Genomic DNA, 8586 nt, shown 5'->3' on the forward strand with positions numbered 1-8586 from the left:
GTCGTGGCAGAGGGGACTGAAATGGGAGTCAACCAGGACAGTGCTATTCCAAGTGTAGGAAATTTGACTCATCCAAGACCAGTGCCAGTGGCAGCAGGATCTGAAGGCAGGCATTGTCCTGCAGGGTGCTGAGGTGGATGGTGTCCTCAGACACAGGGCAAATCCAGACACGGCAACACTGGTCACTGAGACCTGAATCAGTTTTTCAGGTCACTGTGATCTTCAAACAGGGGAATTCAAACAACAGCCAAATTGGCTAGAAAGAGGTCACAGATTGTCAAAACCTGAAATGTCTTCCCCAGATGTATTATTCCTTTGAGGTGGGTGAAAAACACAGCCTCACCAAGCAAGAAGAGCCATGGCACTGCTTGCAGATCTGACCCTGCTGAGCAGATCTCAGCAGCAGGAGAGGTCAGGGATCTCCCAAAGTGGAGGTGCTCCCAGAAAAGGTGCCAGCTGCCCATGCTGCCTGGCTTATACTGACCTATATGACAAAGAGAGCCCACCCACTCCTCTGGGCATACGCAGCCTCCATCCCCAGAGCTGCCACTCTTGAGACAGAAGCATAGAGGTTACATGGGTTCTGTAGTGCCTGTGCAAATAAAGAGTCAAGATATGTCTATTTAAATACATAGGCATGGGTATATAAAATATTGTATCTATTTAATTTGATGAGGGAAAAAAAGAAACATGGTATTTTTGAAGCCTCAGCTGAAAAATATATATGATCCATAATTTCACCCATATAATTGGTCACTTGCCCCTAAAACCAATGGCATGAATGTGGGGTCAAACTTCCAAATGTGAATTTGCATTCTCAAAATAATATAGGTGGGAACAGTTTTGTGCAGATGCTGAATGAGCAGGAGTGTGGCCCTCCAGCCTACCAAAAGCTCAAACTGTTAAGTCCCTGGAACACCCAAATTACTTCTGCAGGAATTCACAGGACCAAGAAAGCCACAGATTGCCAGTGCTGAAGGGCCTGGAACAATAATAAGGACGTGGATAGTCACACATCTGAGAATCAGATAAAGATGCTATGATTTAAGACAGGCATTATAGGATAAAACAGAAAAACTCCATGCCCCAACCTCAGTCATAGCCTCTATACCCACTTCAGGACAGCTGACAATTTTTATCCTGTCTTTTGGCAGAAATAGTGGGTTTTCTTTGAAATAGTCATTGAACTGGCAGCCACAGCTTCAGGAAACAAAAAGGCGCAGTCTAAGCAATAGCAGAGAAATTGCAGATCTTAGAAATTTCTGAATATATTATGGTATTTCCTGTGTATTATGATATTTCAGAGCAAGCTCTGAAAATTTTAAGGTTTTTTTTAAACAGACTGGCAAATCTTGAATGGCTAAAGGGGTATTCTGCTGCAGAAATTGCAACAGGGAAGGAGTGGGTGGGTCTCAGTCTTAAAAAGAAGGATACAAGAGCTGGGGGATCTCCACAGAGCAAGGTTTCCTCACAGTCAATCTTACCAGGTCCCTAAGTGAAGGATGGAGTTGGAATCCTTTCCGGTAAGGTTCACAGTGGAAATTGCACACCTGTGCATCAGGTGTATGGTTTCAAATAATACCGAAAACTGGATTTGAGAACTGCCACTTGATCTGACATTTTAATGCCTGTGTTTTGAGACACTGACATACAGAGTAAAGCCAGAACATTCAAAAGCAAACAGCACTGCCAGGAACACGTGTCATTGTAGGTTTCTAATGTTCTCACTGAACTCAAGAGATTGCTTAACTTCTTACTCTTTAATGGGATTCATATAACTGGAAGATTATTGCAAACTATAAGGGCTGTGCCACGTGGCAGGGGTAATTCTGTTCTTGGTACTCTGCTCAGCTTTTGTTCATGTTATTGCTATTTAGCAGTTCTGTTTCAGGCTGTCTCAGCTCCACTGCAGCCAGATGTCTCTGATGATACTGGAATAGCATCTAAGTGTAGCTAGGTAATGTCTGTCATAGCCATCAGCATTTCAAAACACATCGTCTCTCCATTGTAAATCTTACAGGAAGGAAAGGAAATCTCCTCCAGCAATCGAGATTTGTGTGGCCCAGATTTGCGCAGCCCTAAGCAGCTGTGGAGCACATCTGGATCTGTGGGAGTTGGGTATCCCATCACACAGTTGTTGCTCCACTGCCCAGCAGCACTGTCTCACCAGGCAGGCACTCAGTGTGGCTCATGGGGGGACATGTGGCAGAGCAGTGTCCCTGGGGCTCAGCTACCTGGACTGGGAACCTGGGAACCCCCAGGACACTGGGGAACCTGCAACACAGCTCCAAACCTCTGCCTTGCTTCATGAGCACGAGTCCAAAGCAGCCAGGCCAGGCAGGACTGCTGGGTCATCTGGCACCACGGATCCCAAAAACCAGGGAGGGAGCAGGGCTGCCAGCTGAGGAGCAGTGTCTGGGACAGCCTCAGGTGGGAACAGTGCTGGAGCCGCTTCTGCCGCTGGCTGAGGCGATGTTGGTCACATTCTGCAATGGGGTGCAAGGAAAGGGAAAGTGAAAAAGAAGACTGGGCTGACACTCCTTTGGAAGCCACAGAGCAGAAAAGCAGGCAGCTGTGGGGTAAAAAGTTCAGCATTTACCCCTGGAGGTGCAGGCAGAGCTGCCACGAAGCCCATGCAGCAAAAGGGAGGTGACAGCAAGGGGGAGATGACAGCAAAGGGCATCAGCCTTACCTTTGCATTCCCCAAAAGAGTTCCTCTGCAACAGCGTGACACTCGTGACACTCGCAGGACCCATTAATGCCTCTGTTTAGAGCTTCCTGGTAATTTTCTTAGCCTTCTATTCAAGGTCTCACAAAGCTGCTTTTTTTTTTGTTTCAGAGGGAAATCTTGTCTTTCACAAATGCAGATTCCTGAGCTGACTTATGCAGTCACACCGACTACACATGTGGTAACTCAGGCTACAATAATTGTGGCACAGGCTTAAAATCATGGGGTTCTTCTGGTTTTATTTTAATATTCAGAAAACATCTTCTTTGTCTTTGACTTTTAAGTTTTGCAGACATTAATCATGTTAAGAATCCCACTGATTTTTGACTGTCTGTATTTATAAACTAAAACCATTCGATTCTTACATAATACCAGGTCACCATGAACTGCTGAGAGTGTTTTAATCAAGCATCGTGGGAACTGTTGATGCTAATACTTGTGATTGAAGTCTGAATAAAGAAGAAACTCTTACCACTATGCACAGCAAGCAATGCACCAGATGGGCATGGAGGTATTTCCCATCCCTGAAGTAGCTGCATTTTAAATGCCTTTCTTAGCAGCTCATTTGCCTGCAGCTGTGTTAGGCACAAGCAGAGGTATCCTTGTGCTGCACTGAGACTTAATTCCCATCTCATCCGGGTTTGGCTCCATTAAGTCAAAGATCTGAGCACATACTGATATTAGCAAAGGTAGATTATTACTGACATAATGTTAAATAATTGTTGTTTACTTTTGTGTCCTTTCTTGGACTCAGGTCTATTCAATTCCTACAAACATCTGATAAATCTCTTGAAGTAGATGTAACCTAATGTATCCTCATGTAAACTTTTCTTCAGGCTTCTTGGTCTTTAGTCATGTCTGACTCTCTACTGGACAAGCAGCCAGGATTACTTGATTCTTTCAATGAATTTTGAATATAGGTCTGTGCATAGTTTTGTGTCACATCAATGTAATGAGTATTTTGCTGAGAGGAAACACTGACCAGCTTTCCTCTTCAAGTCTGCACACAGAAATGTTTTACAAGAGAACATTGACCTGATTTTCAGATATAGAAAATGCAAGTCTCTGATGTGCTTTCAATAAATATTTCTGCAATGCAAGTTGCAGTGAAAACATGAACAGGTGCTATATGCATGCAAACATACAAGCATCTGCAAAGTAAATATTTCCTTTCTAAAATACAAGTTACTAGACTAGTTAGAGGTTTATTTTTTCTCTTTTGAAAAATAAATCTAATTTCTATGAAAAGGGTGAGAAAATGTCAAGACATTTCTCAAAGTTATATCAAAGGAGTCATGAGCAGTGTACACATGTTCCAATGAAAACACTCCAGAGATTGCTTGTCATCCTATTCTGTTTTACAGCAGCATACAAAGTTTAGGGTACTTCTTTAAACATTGTTGTAAGAAGAAAAATATTTCCGCCTAAGAAGCGTGCAACATGGATGTAATAATGTTTGTCAGCAGTCATGCTTAAATATTTAAGGAAAGGAAAAAGAAGCCAAAGAGTTCAAATGGGGTAGAATAATTTCTTACCTGCTTTGAACCTGAGGAGCTGCCAAATACACAGTGCCCAGAGGGTCACAGTCACTACACAAGAGGTGACTCCAACCAAAATTCTGTCTCAGTGGAGTGAAGGCATGTTGTAGTGCAGGCTGTCTGCAATGCTATAAAATGGTTATTATACAATCATTCTCTTGTCATAAACCATCAACTACTCGTCTACTGATAAAACTTTAACCTTTTCCATTCTAAAAAAAGAGTTTTGGCATGTGTATGTTTTTTACCTCTTGGAAACTGACTCTGGTCCCTCTGCACGTACCCTAGGTTGGGTGGGGCTGGCTGGCACAGGGTGAAAGTCAACACAGTCAAAGTGAGGAAGAAAATAGAGTTATTTTAAGCATGAGTTGGAATAAACACATCTTTTTTGTCTTTACCATTCAGTGGATTAATTCCCATTGTGTAAGCAGGGATAGTACCTTGTTTTTACATGGTGTTTTTCACTAGTTAGGAAAGGACATGTGCTTGGCTTTTTTAATTGCCAAAGCAATTCCATCTCAGTTTAAAAAACAGGACACAACCAGCTGATGTGATGTGCCAAGCATGCACAGAAATTCAGTTAAAAAAAGGGTTCTGGTCTCTTGGGATGTGGCACAATGGTCTAGCCATTAGATACTACTGATACTGCTACTGCTACTACTCCAGACTATGATTCCTTTAACGCCTTGCAGATTGTTATGATGTTTTTCCTCTTAACAAGAATGAAGAAGAGTAATATAAGATAAGTATTTATTATTTTAATTTAACTGGTTGCAATCTGCAAGGTTCTCATAATGATACTTATATTCAAAATATTCATAGTGAAAAAAAAAATCTCATGTCAGGTGACCAAGACACTCTGTATTGAAGAAAACTCCTAAGGACTTAGGAAAGACTATGGAAACGCTGAAATAATTAGGATTACTTTTACAAATGGGAGCACCAAATTTGTTAATGTACTTCTTCAGATAACAAAATGTCTTAATAGTCTGCTCACTGAGGTTTTAGTTAAAGACAGGCTGTGCCACCACAGCAGTGACTGGTACAAACCTTCACGAGGGAGAGGGCTGCATGCTGTCCCTCTGGGCTCGGCCCTGTCCAGTCAGGGGGTCTAGCTGCAGGGAGGGGCAAGAGATCCTTGTCAGCAGGGAGGCAAGGATTAGGACATTCCCGCCAGCGGGAGTCACTGATGTTGACAATCAAGAAGCGGGAATGACAAAGAAAGCCCGAAAAGCAAAGATTTTAATAGCAAAACAAAGAAATAAGTCGTACATATGGAGCTCCTTCAAAGACCTGGAATTGAGGAAAACATGACATTATATAGGAATTATCTGAGGGTAGGGAACCAGTAAGCGATGGGAAGTAGAAACATAACCATATATGGAGTATGCTACCAACCAATCATAACCCAGAGTTCAGAACATTGCCTAATAAGGAATAGCTTTGTTAGCATAACTGTACCCATAGTCCTGTTCTCCTTGCCATAACCCAACCAGATATTTCCTTTCTTAACATCCCTCTTCCCAAGGCCTTAAGTTGATGCCTTCATTGTTAACAAAGGCTAGCTCACTATGTATCCCAACCAGCTGAACTCCCACGGCCAGGGGGTGTCTGCATGTCTGTGGTAGCCATGTTGTCACAAGCATGTTTCTTGTCCTTGATCTTCCCTCTCTCCATGTGATTCTCATTAGCACGGGAGACAGAAAAGGGAGAATATCCTCAGTGCTGGGATCAGCACAGAGACACGAGGAGGGCACAGGGACCATGGCACTCAGGTGATGGGTGAGAGTCCAAGGGTGGGAGGAAATGGCACCCAGGGGCCCTTTCATTCCCTAAGATACCAAATCACAGTTTCCCCCAAGGGGATTGCCAGGGAAGGGGAGGCTGCATCAGAGAAGGGCAGACACGGGGGTCTGTGGGGCAGGACAGCCATGTGTGGAGGCTGGGTGGAGACTGGGTGGCACATCTTGAGGGCTGGCCCCAGTGTGCATCCCAATGACCGGGTATCCCGTGGGCTTGGAAATATTAGCAGGGTTGGCCACACAAGCCCTGGGAGCCTGAAGGTTGCATGGCCCAGCTCTCCTTCTGCTGCTAAACTGTGAACAGCAGCGATGCTCAGCTGCACAGAAACATCTCCTCCTCATCCTGCTCACAGAGAATGCTTTAGACCCTTGAAATGTTAATTACTTTACAGCCTCCTGCCATAAATAGTTAAATGTTTGCTTTTCTGCTGTTTAAAGGGATAGGAATGTAAAACTGGATCTAAGAGACACACAGGAAGATGCTCATTCCTAAACAGGACTCTTACCAACAAAACAGAACCAGGTGTAATTTGGATTTTGAAGATGGGGAAACTGAGGCACAGAACAGTTCAGTGACATTAAGTTTAGCTCCATCCAGCTTTGGTAACCTAAGTCTGAGGTTTGTGGTATATTAAAAGCATACCCAGCTTCTGAATCACTGGTCTGAGTCCTTTGCTAATAGAAATGCTGCTGGATGATTGCAGATATTTCTAAATTACAAAATAGGAAAGAAATTGTGATTCATTCTCATGGTTATTTACACTGCCCTTCCTATTCAATGGAAAGAGTATCCTTGCTTCTTTCCTTTACATGGCTAACATCATCATGGATATCTTTAACTAGAATATTGAGTTTAGGTATATGAAATACTCTGAGTCCAAAACTTTGGATTGCAAGCCCAGCTGTGCAAATGGAAGACAGTTTGTCAGCTGGGAAGTTGCAGCAGGATTGTGAGCAAAACTGATGGTGAATTTCTAACTTCACGGGAACATTTTATACAAAACACAGAGAAAAAACTACTTAAGGAATCAGCTGGCAAAACCAATACAAATGAATGAACGACTCTTAAAAGATAGTATACTTTTATTTATGAAAATATTAAACCATGTTTATATGATAGAATAATCAAACTGAAAGGGACCCTTAACACTTGCAAATTTGGATCTGTGATGCAGATGCAGTGAGATAAAATTGTTCTTGAGTGACTGGATATGTTTCTTCTACTTTCCTCCATTTCTTTTAAGCCTTAATTAGAGCCAGATGTTTCTTATTTCCTTTCTGTTTTGTTTTCAAGTGTGCTTAAAGTGTGATGCCAGCAGTAAACACCATCTTTGACTTTTTTTTGTGTCAACTCCATCTGAGTCAGAGTCAAAAACCAGTAAAATTCCAGCAAAGCAATGCAAGCTTTCACTCCTACTGTCATTCCCACTGGAAGTGGAAGATTGCCGTTGCTGTTTCCTGCGGCACAGGAGTCATAAAAATCCCACGATGTGGATTTTTAGGCTGAGAGCCTTGCCCCTGATAAATAACGGTGGAGGCAGGAGGATGGATTGCTGTATACCATGAACAAAGCTGCCCCTCCCAAGGTCTTCAGAGTGCTGGGAGTGATTTCTTGTTGCTTAATTGCTATTCAGCTGTATGGATCTGCAGCCTTCCTTCTTCTCCTCCCTGGGGAGGCAGTGGCTGGTAACCACAGTATGTAGACAAAACCATTTCTGCTCCATATTTCATGCCTTTATTGTGCCCTTACATTGACCTCTTAGGTGCCACCTCTGGAAGTGTGTTTTGTCGGTAAATGGCAGAAGTGTTTAGGTGAGAGCTTCCTTTCTAAGCTAAATTGCTAAGTAGTATTGTTTTAGTATTTATAATTATGGTTTTCATTTACTTTTCTAAACATATTTTCATTCTAAGTGTATCAAATATAGAAATCCATGAACTGCCACAATTATGTCGCTAAAAGATAGAAATCAGTGTTCAAAAAATGTCATCTGAGGACAAGTTATTCCTTATTTGATAAATATTAGGCTTTTTACTCCCACATATTTTGAGCAAGCACATATTGTACCTAGGATAGATCTTAAGGACAAATTTTCCGGCAGTTTTCCAGTTTTCTTTCTCCCTTTTAACAGATGTGCTCTTTGTTGCTTAGTCCTTGGGAGTCAGGCTCCCTTCCACTACTGCACATGCTGAAGGCCTTTTTGGATAAAAAATTATTCTGTTTTCTTCCACCAACTTCTGTACCAGCAACTCCTACCCCAGCTGCTGCAGTTTGGAGGAACTGTAGCTTTTTGGGGGAAGGCATTAAGGTACCTGTTCCACTGAAGTTTTCTAGTGCCTAAGTTTTAAGGATGAGTGAACTTGGAGGATTCAAAATCCTGCTGTCATATTTGCTCTTCGTTCATGCTATGTTTAGTTACAAGGGAAAAAAATATTTGTTTCCAGAATATAGAACAAACACCACAGTTTCTAATGACAAGGTAGTACTGACCTTTCTTGAATTGAAATGCAACTTGTTCAA

Source organism: Chamaea fasciata, unplaced genomic scaffold (genome assembly GCF_029207755.1).
Source record: "Chamaea fasciata isolate MVZ Bird 193981 ecotype frontalis unplaced genomic scaffold, bChaFas1.0.hap1 SCAF_2, whole genome shotgun sequence".
In the NCBI taxonomy this organism is placed as follows: Eukaryota; Metazoa; Chordata; class Aves; order Passeriformes; family Sylviidae; genus Chamaea; species Chamaea fasciata.